We start from the raw sequence: 7,222 nt of genomic DNA, 5'->3' as shown, positions 1-7,222 counted from the left end.
GTGTTACCCTACGGTCATTGCTACTTTCAGTAGCTGTTTGTGAGTAATTTACGGCTTTAAGATGGGCGTCAAATCTTCCATGCAAGCAGGGGAGAGGCCCTAAAGCTGGAAGTGGTAGTGGTAGGAGTGGAGGGTGGAGGGGAAATACCAAGGAACAGGATTTGTATTATCTTACTACATATATTTACAACGATAAGATTTTCATTGTCTTCTATGGTAAATTATGATCCTGTTTTTGTTCTGTATTCAGATCAGGAAACAACAAACCAATGACTTAAAAAAATGCACAGGCTTAGTCCTCGGTGACTGTTATTCAGCAGAAGTAATCGAGGGACTTGGGATGATGTGTAACTTCTTGGCAGGGGAATTTCTAAATTCTTGCTGTAAGAAATTCTGTGTGCTTATATTCCAAATGTGTGTAGGTGTCTCTGTAAAACTATATATAGTTTTATATATAAATATAATATTAATAGCTTTTTTTTTTTTAAAAAAAAAAAGCTATTAAAACTTGTCACAGGGGGGTTGGCTGGTTCTTTTTCATGCCCCAGTTTTGGTGTGCCCATCTCTGACACAGTGGGCTTGTTCATGTCCAGAAGTAATTTCTTTAAAGATAGGGTTCCTCCAAAGTGTCTTTGGATTTAAAAAAAAAAACAAACAACAAAAAAAGTGGTATTGGTATAGCAAACTGTATCTGAAAACTCAGTTTGTGTGTGTGTGTGCTTTATGAATTGAGATCAGGAGCTTACGATTCAAATATGCCATTGAAGAGCGCTGGCTCCTTGCCCAGTATTTCCTTTTATTTTGCTTTTTTTGTGCCCTGGTGTACCTGTTTGAGTGCTTTGTGGATTGCTGTCACCCCTGTAGTCACCTGACACTACGGCAGTCTCTATAACAGAGCTGTTTTGTGTCCTGCAAGCTGTACCGGGCAGGCACGGCGCAAAGAAGGAAGTGCAGTGCTGCTGCCAGGTTATCGTCTTTGTCGCGTTGACTGCTGACTAAAGTGCTTGTTTATCTCTTAATTTGTGCTGGCAAATCTCTTTTGCTTAAAAATAAGAACTGAACTTTTGTCTGGAAAGCTGAACTTCTGGACCATGAAGAAGAATTTCTGTGCGTGTAACCCATGACCAGCTCTCCTAAAGGCAGCTTGGCAGCAGGGCCATGTAGGGGAGCTGGGATGATGTCCTGGTTAAGGTTGCCGAGTGCCACCAGTGACACAGAGCACATCTTTGTGGGCTCCTGGGCTCTGGCCTGGCATTTAGAAATGCACCGCGGCATGACCAGGCTTTGGGAGTGTGGGGAGTCATGCTTTTTTGGGAGCAATGCGTTTCTCATCATGGCTTGGGGGCCCTCTTGGCTGGAAGGGTCCCTCTGGGCTGGAGGAGACCCTGTGAAACCAACATCAGAGAGGTTAGAGAGCTCCATCCTTCCATCTCATAACAGATAATGAGCGCACTTTGAAACCTTGCTGTGCTTATCGGCTTCTGGTCTTGGTTTCCCCCTCTGAAACAAATCTTTAAATACTAGGATCAACTTTTTTTCACCCCCAGTTTTTAAATGATGGTCTTAATCCCAGAGCACCCTGTGCAAAGAGGTTCAGCACACCTTCAACACACTTCTGGAAAATGGGGTGGTTCCGCGATTGCTTGAAGTCTTTGGCCAAGCATAGTTGACACGCAGAGGTCCAGCATAACTGCATTTGTGTGTGAACCATTTTTCTCTTTTAATATGCACTTATCTTTCTAATAGGACATTTGAAGACATATTTCTGAAACGCAGTAAACTGTGGCCTCATTCTCTCCTTGGACTACATTCAGTGTTTGCACTCACACTTTGTAAGGAAGTAAATAGTTATTTGCTGGGGCTGTAAAAATCACTCTTCCTCTCCTTGTACCTTATCTCATCTTCCTGGGCAGAAGTCAAGAGCCTCTTTCTTCCCCCCTGCTCCCCGCCCCTTCCCTCTTGGCTGTACAATTGAATACAAATGATCCAAGGGGTATAATATGCCAGGTATTTCGCAGACTCATCTCTGGGGAGCTGATAACAGCAGCCTGCCTCTCTTGGAAATGGCCTCTTGGCCCGCTTGCTGCTGCTGGGGTCAGCAGTTGCTTGTGGGGCCGGGAGGTGCTTGTCTCCCTCGCCCCTCTGGTGAAGGACTTTGGAGCAGGCGAGGAGGTTGCATCTGATGCTTTGAGGTGCCTTAAGAATAATTAATGCTATAAACTCCTTGGTGGGTCCAGTGGCTTAATTGCAAACCTCCAGACAGGGTGGTGGGGTCCTCAAAAGGCATTTTCTTGGCTAGAGGGTGGGAAAAATGGGCTGTGAACTGGTCTGACCTGTCCTGGAGATGATGGGAAGCCAGGTCTGAGCATTCCCTTTCCCCAGGGGTCTCCAGGTGGCTAAGGTGAGCCTGCCAGCCCTGTGTCATCCTGACTTTGGTGGCCTTTCCATGTAAATCACAGCTCTGACATTCACATCTGCTGCGAAAAACTGGACGAGTAAATACCCTTCTGGGGAAAGGGGAAGGGCTGCAGGCAGCGCTTGCCTCTCGGGCTGTGACAGTGGCCCGTGGCTCTCAGCAGGACCGTGCCAACTTTTGTTTGTAACTGTCCTCCTGAAAGGAAGCAGTGAAAGGCCGCCAGTGCGCCTTTATTTCTGTGAAATGAAGTGAAATGAGTGAGGCGACCCATCGGAAGCAGATCGTTAGAAATATTTGTGACCTTACATGATCCCTACAGGGTTGGGATAGAGGCAGCCGGAAAGGGCAGCATGTCCTCGTTTGTTGCTTTAGCAGTTTGTCATCTCCCGCTCTGCTGGGCTTACTCCTCTCCCCTGTGAAGGAGACATCCATGTTTTCTGCTGGGTGGGGAGTAGCTGCTCTGGGATGGCTGAACAGACCCTCTGTGGAGGCATGACCTGCCTGCACCAGCCTGCCCCACCTGCACCTATGTTATACTTCAGCCAACTTCCAGCAGCTTCCACCCCCGCCATCCCCTGGTCCCACCTCTGAGCCCCTGAGACTCCCTTTGTGCCTTTGGCCGCTTCTCGGCTGGGCTGGGAAGCTACCTCTACCATGTTGCTTTGGGGTCCTGACATGGACGGGCTTTCTCCAGGGGGCTACAGGACAAGGGTCATCGCTCTTGCCTATCATCTCAGAAGGTCTTTGGGTTGTCAGGATAAGCATTTTCTTCCCCCACCCGCAGCACTGTGCAGGTTGGATGGAGATCTGTACTACTTCCCCCAAGCCCTAGTGGGAGTGGAAAAAGGACAGAGAGTGGCCTTGAGAAGAGGAATTGCTATGAAAAACCACAAAGCAAGCCCGTAACTGCTTCTTCCAGGTTCTCACAAGAGATGTGAAACTCTGACCTTGGGTTGGTACTGAAATGCTGCCAAGGCTGAGATGATGTGGTGCTTCTGAGGTTGCTGTACACTGAGCTGTGTAGAGGACTGAGGGGGAGGGAAAAAGCTGTTCAAGCCTGACTTTGCCACTTCATAGGCAGCACGTGGTCTCTTCTCTGTGCTGCTGTGCCTGAGGGCTGTGCCTGAGGCCTGGTAGAGCCTCCCCTCACATGGGGAACATGGCTTGCAAGGCCAGGAAAGTACTGCAGGCTGGAGCAATTGAATCAGCAGAGCCTAAAGGAAAGCACTGCTGCCAAACCTTACTGCCTTGTCAGCCACCATTTCTGCAAAGTTCTTACGGGGGGGGGGGCGAAAACCAAAACCACCAAAAACTCACCACTGTAAAGGTCGCGTGGTTGCACAGACAGCTTTAGGCCAAGTACCATGATCTTTGAGAACATCATCAGGTTCATCAGGTTTGCTTCCTGTGGGCCTGCTTGTTTATGAGGCATTCAACCACTCGTTGCATAGCATTGCTGTACTTGATGCCTACAGCTGGCAAGGCAAAGTCCATGTGTAGCTCTGTCAAGAACTAATTGCTGGTTATAGCATGTACTGCCTGCCTCAGGCTGAAGCAGGTTTGAGCCAGAGCTTAAAAACTAGGTCCCAATGTATCATCAGTACTTGACCATAGCGGGTTTTTTGATTAAGGCTCCCTGAGAGACCTGGGGTTGACATTTACTGCTTGCATAACCCTCATTCTGTAAACACCTCTGTCCATCCCTGTGCATGTGAAACATCTCTGGGCAGTAAAATTTGTCCCAGTTGCTCTTCCAGTTGCTGGATTATCTATTGCCCCCGAGCAGCCTACAAAGCTCCAGAATAGCACTAAATGGCAACTACTAGATCTTGCCCTCTCCTCCTTTGCCCTCTCCTCCTTTGCCCTCTCCTCACTGCTCAGCTTCAGAAGGAAGAAGGGATTTAGGTGTGCTCTGTTGGTGACTGCTGGTGGGACCCCAGGAAGCATGCCACCATTTTTTGTGATTTAGTTTGCAAGCTGTGGTTTCATGGCGGAGACGGTGGTCATTGGTCTGCTTTTACCCTTTGGCAGGATGAGTCATCAAAGGTGATGTTATTAGTGAAGTAATCTTCCTTGTGGCAAATGGTGCAAGTTCCCTAGTTTGCCAAAGGTTTGCTCCATGCTAGAACTGGATTGACGGGTGCTAGTTAGCTATTATGGATGCTTGAGTGGCTTCTGACCTTTCTGTGCATATAGAGGAATTAAAAATCCTGACTGGCATATGAAGGAACTCTTTACTGATGGATTGGGTCCTTCCATCCTAATCGGGGAGCAACTCTGCTTTTGAGAATTTAACATACCTGCCAGCTGGGACCCTAGTTATGCAGTTATGGTACAAACTGGAGGCGCCCGTGCTGTGCAACATGTAAACCTTAAAGCTGGTTGGATGCAGATAATTCCCCCTTGTCCTTTTTGTGAATGGTTTAAATATGGTAGGCTGACAAACAGCGAGCTCTTATTTTGACTCCTTTCTGTTGCCTTTATTTAAAAAAAAAAAAAAAAAAAAAAGCTGCTGAAATCCTGCCTTGAAAGCTGTTGGGTGAAGGAGGCGGGAGAACAGGCCTGAGAGCTTTCCCTGGGAGCCGCGCTTCCTTCTGGCCCCTGTGCTGCCATCGCCTTATAAGGAGCTTCTGTAATTCTCATCTCGCTGATAAACGCCCGGGGTGGTAGACTGAGTGGTGGGTAAAAGCTATTTAGAGAGAGTTTTTAGTTGGCATTTGCTTGCAGTTATCTTGTGAGGTGTAAGGAGAGGAATTGCACACATACACCCTTCATTTGTCTACACAACAGCACAGGAGAGGAAGACAATATAATCCAAGGCCTATAAATATCTCCCACGTTCATGTCTTCAGAAGACGTTAATGGAGCCCTGGCTGAGGCTTGTTTACGTGACACGTAACTAGCTGGAGAAGAGCCCATTTTAAACCCTAGCAACTCGTACAGTGTTTGACGTGCTCCTGACCAGCAAAGGGATCAGCAGAACGGGCACGCCACGGAGAATGTGTGCTGTATTCGCCGGGGATTATTCTCCCTTTGGGCGGAGAGGAATTGTTGAAGTGCCTTCATCCCACTTTGAATACTGGCTGTGTTGCTCTATCTGCAGCGCCTGGAGGAGTTGGAAAGCGACATGGTGATTGCACGAGCCTTCAGCTTATCATGTCAAGTTTCCAAACTAACCCTTGTTTTCCCCCGCCCTTGCACAGACTGGGAAGAGGCGGGAAAAGCTTATAAGCACAAGGAAGGAGAGGGAAAGACCAGAAAATAATAGATGCTGTATTATGAAAACTCCACAAAAATAATTTGGATGTTACAGCCACACTGCTCCTCTGGAATAACTCAATGCTGTTCTCCATGAGCGTTTCCAAACACCCATCTGTCAAGCTTTGAAGAACTTGAGGGCTTCTGAGCCTAGGAAGGGGTTAAATAGTCTATCGTGTCCCTAGATTTGCCATAGCCTAAATGTGGAATCACCTAATCCCTCTTCCCACAGCTTGTCCCTATAATAAGAGAAACACTGAGATAAACAATAGCAGAGGAGGAAGCTATCAATGATGCAAGAGGTGTAGCATGTTCTGAGGTGAATTCTGGAGAAGCTGTCCCTGGTTCCTGCTGGGCTTGTAGGAACACTGTTGCTCTATGTCAGGTCAGATAGCCTGTAACTCTGTGTTCCACAATGAAAGGTTGCTGTCATGTGGACAAATCATTAAAGCATAATAAAGACAGCAAGTTAAAAGAACAGTTTCCAGACCTAAATCTGAATTTCATTGTTGTATGAAGTTTAAGTTGGAACTTAAGATGATGGAAAAACTGATTCTAACCTTTTCTGTTTGATTAAAGATTCCTCTGAACTGCAGCATGCTGGATAAATTCCAGCTCACAGAAATAATTGCCTTTTGCTAAACTACACACCTCCTGTGAAACCTTATTCAGGGAACTTAGTGTAATTACTATCCTTCCCTTCAAAGAAATGGTTGTATAGTGCTGTTGATCCAATCTGCCTGTCATGTTCCACAATAGAGAGAACTTAGTTTTCAAGAAGTCCATACATCAGCCCATATAGCGTGTAGATACAGATTTTTCTTTTCTAAATCCTTCCCAGAAAGGAACAGAGAGCAAATGCAGCTCCTACTCTGAGAAAGGACCTTTTTGTTCTTCTGACCTTGGGGAAGCTCTTGTGGCTGTGGCTGAGTAGAGAGGGGCATGAGAGGATCAGAAAAGTGAGTGATACTGGTATGTTCACATGATATAACCCCCACACCCACGGACATGAACAAATGAATAGGTTTTTCTGTATAACTTCCTGGGAAACCTTGTTCAGTAATTGAGAACTGCCCTGAGAAAAAAAAAGAATCACCTTTGGGAGCATGGCGCTCTGAAACGGCAAGAACACGCGCAGGCCAGAGGGGTGCCGAGGTCCTGGTGGACTTGGGAAATCGCATCTTTGCCACAGGTGTGGGACACAGTACAGGTGCCTGGGATTGCCCAGATAGGCGTAACTCTGAAGGGGGGCAGCTGCTCTCTGTGGCAAGGGGATAGAGAAATACATGCATCTTCTCATGGCCATACCAGAGAGGCAGGATTTCAGAGAACCACAGGGTGCTTGAGGTTTGGTGTGGGTTGTTCGTTTTTTTTCCTGTTTGTTTGTTGGTGTGTTTTTTAATTTCCTGAAGAGCTTAGCAAGAGTGAAATGTGCTGGATAAACTTACCTGAACATGGAGGACTATTTGTAACCTGCCTCTCTGGAAACAGAGCCTCTTGAGTTGCTGTCCTGTTCTCTCTCTGTAACAGGGTTGCTTCGTCTCCTGC

The sequence above is a fragment of the Phaethon lepturus genome, unplaced genomic scaffold, assembly GCF_000687285.1.
Source record: "Phaethon lepturus isolate BGI_N335 unplaced genomic scaffold, ASM68728v1 scaffold39498, whole genome shotgun sequence".
Classification (NCBI taxonomy): Eukaryota; Metazoa; Chordata; class Aves; order Phaethontiformes; family Phaethontidae; genus Phaethon; species Phaethon lepturus.
This window is presented reverse-complemented; position numbering follows the sequence as displayed.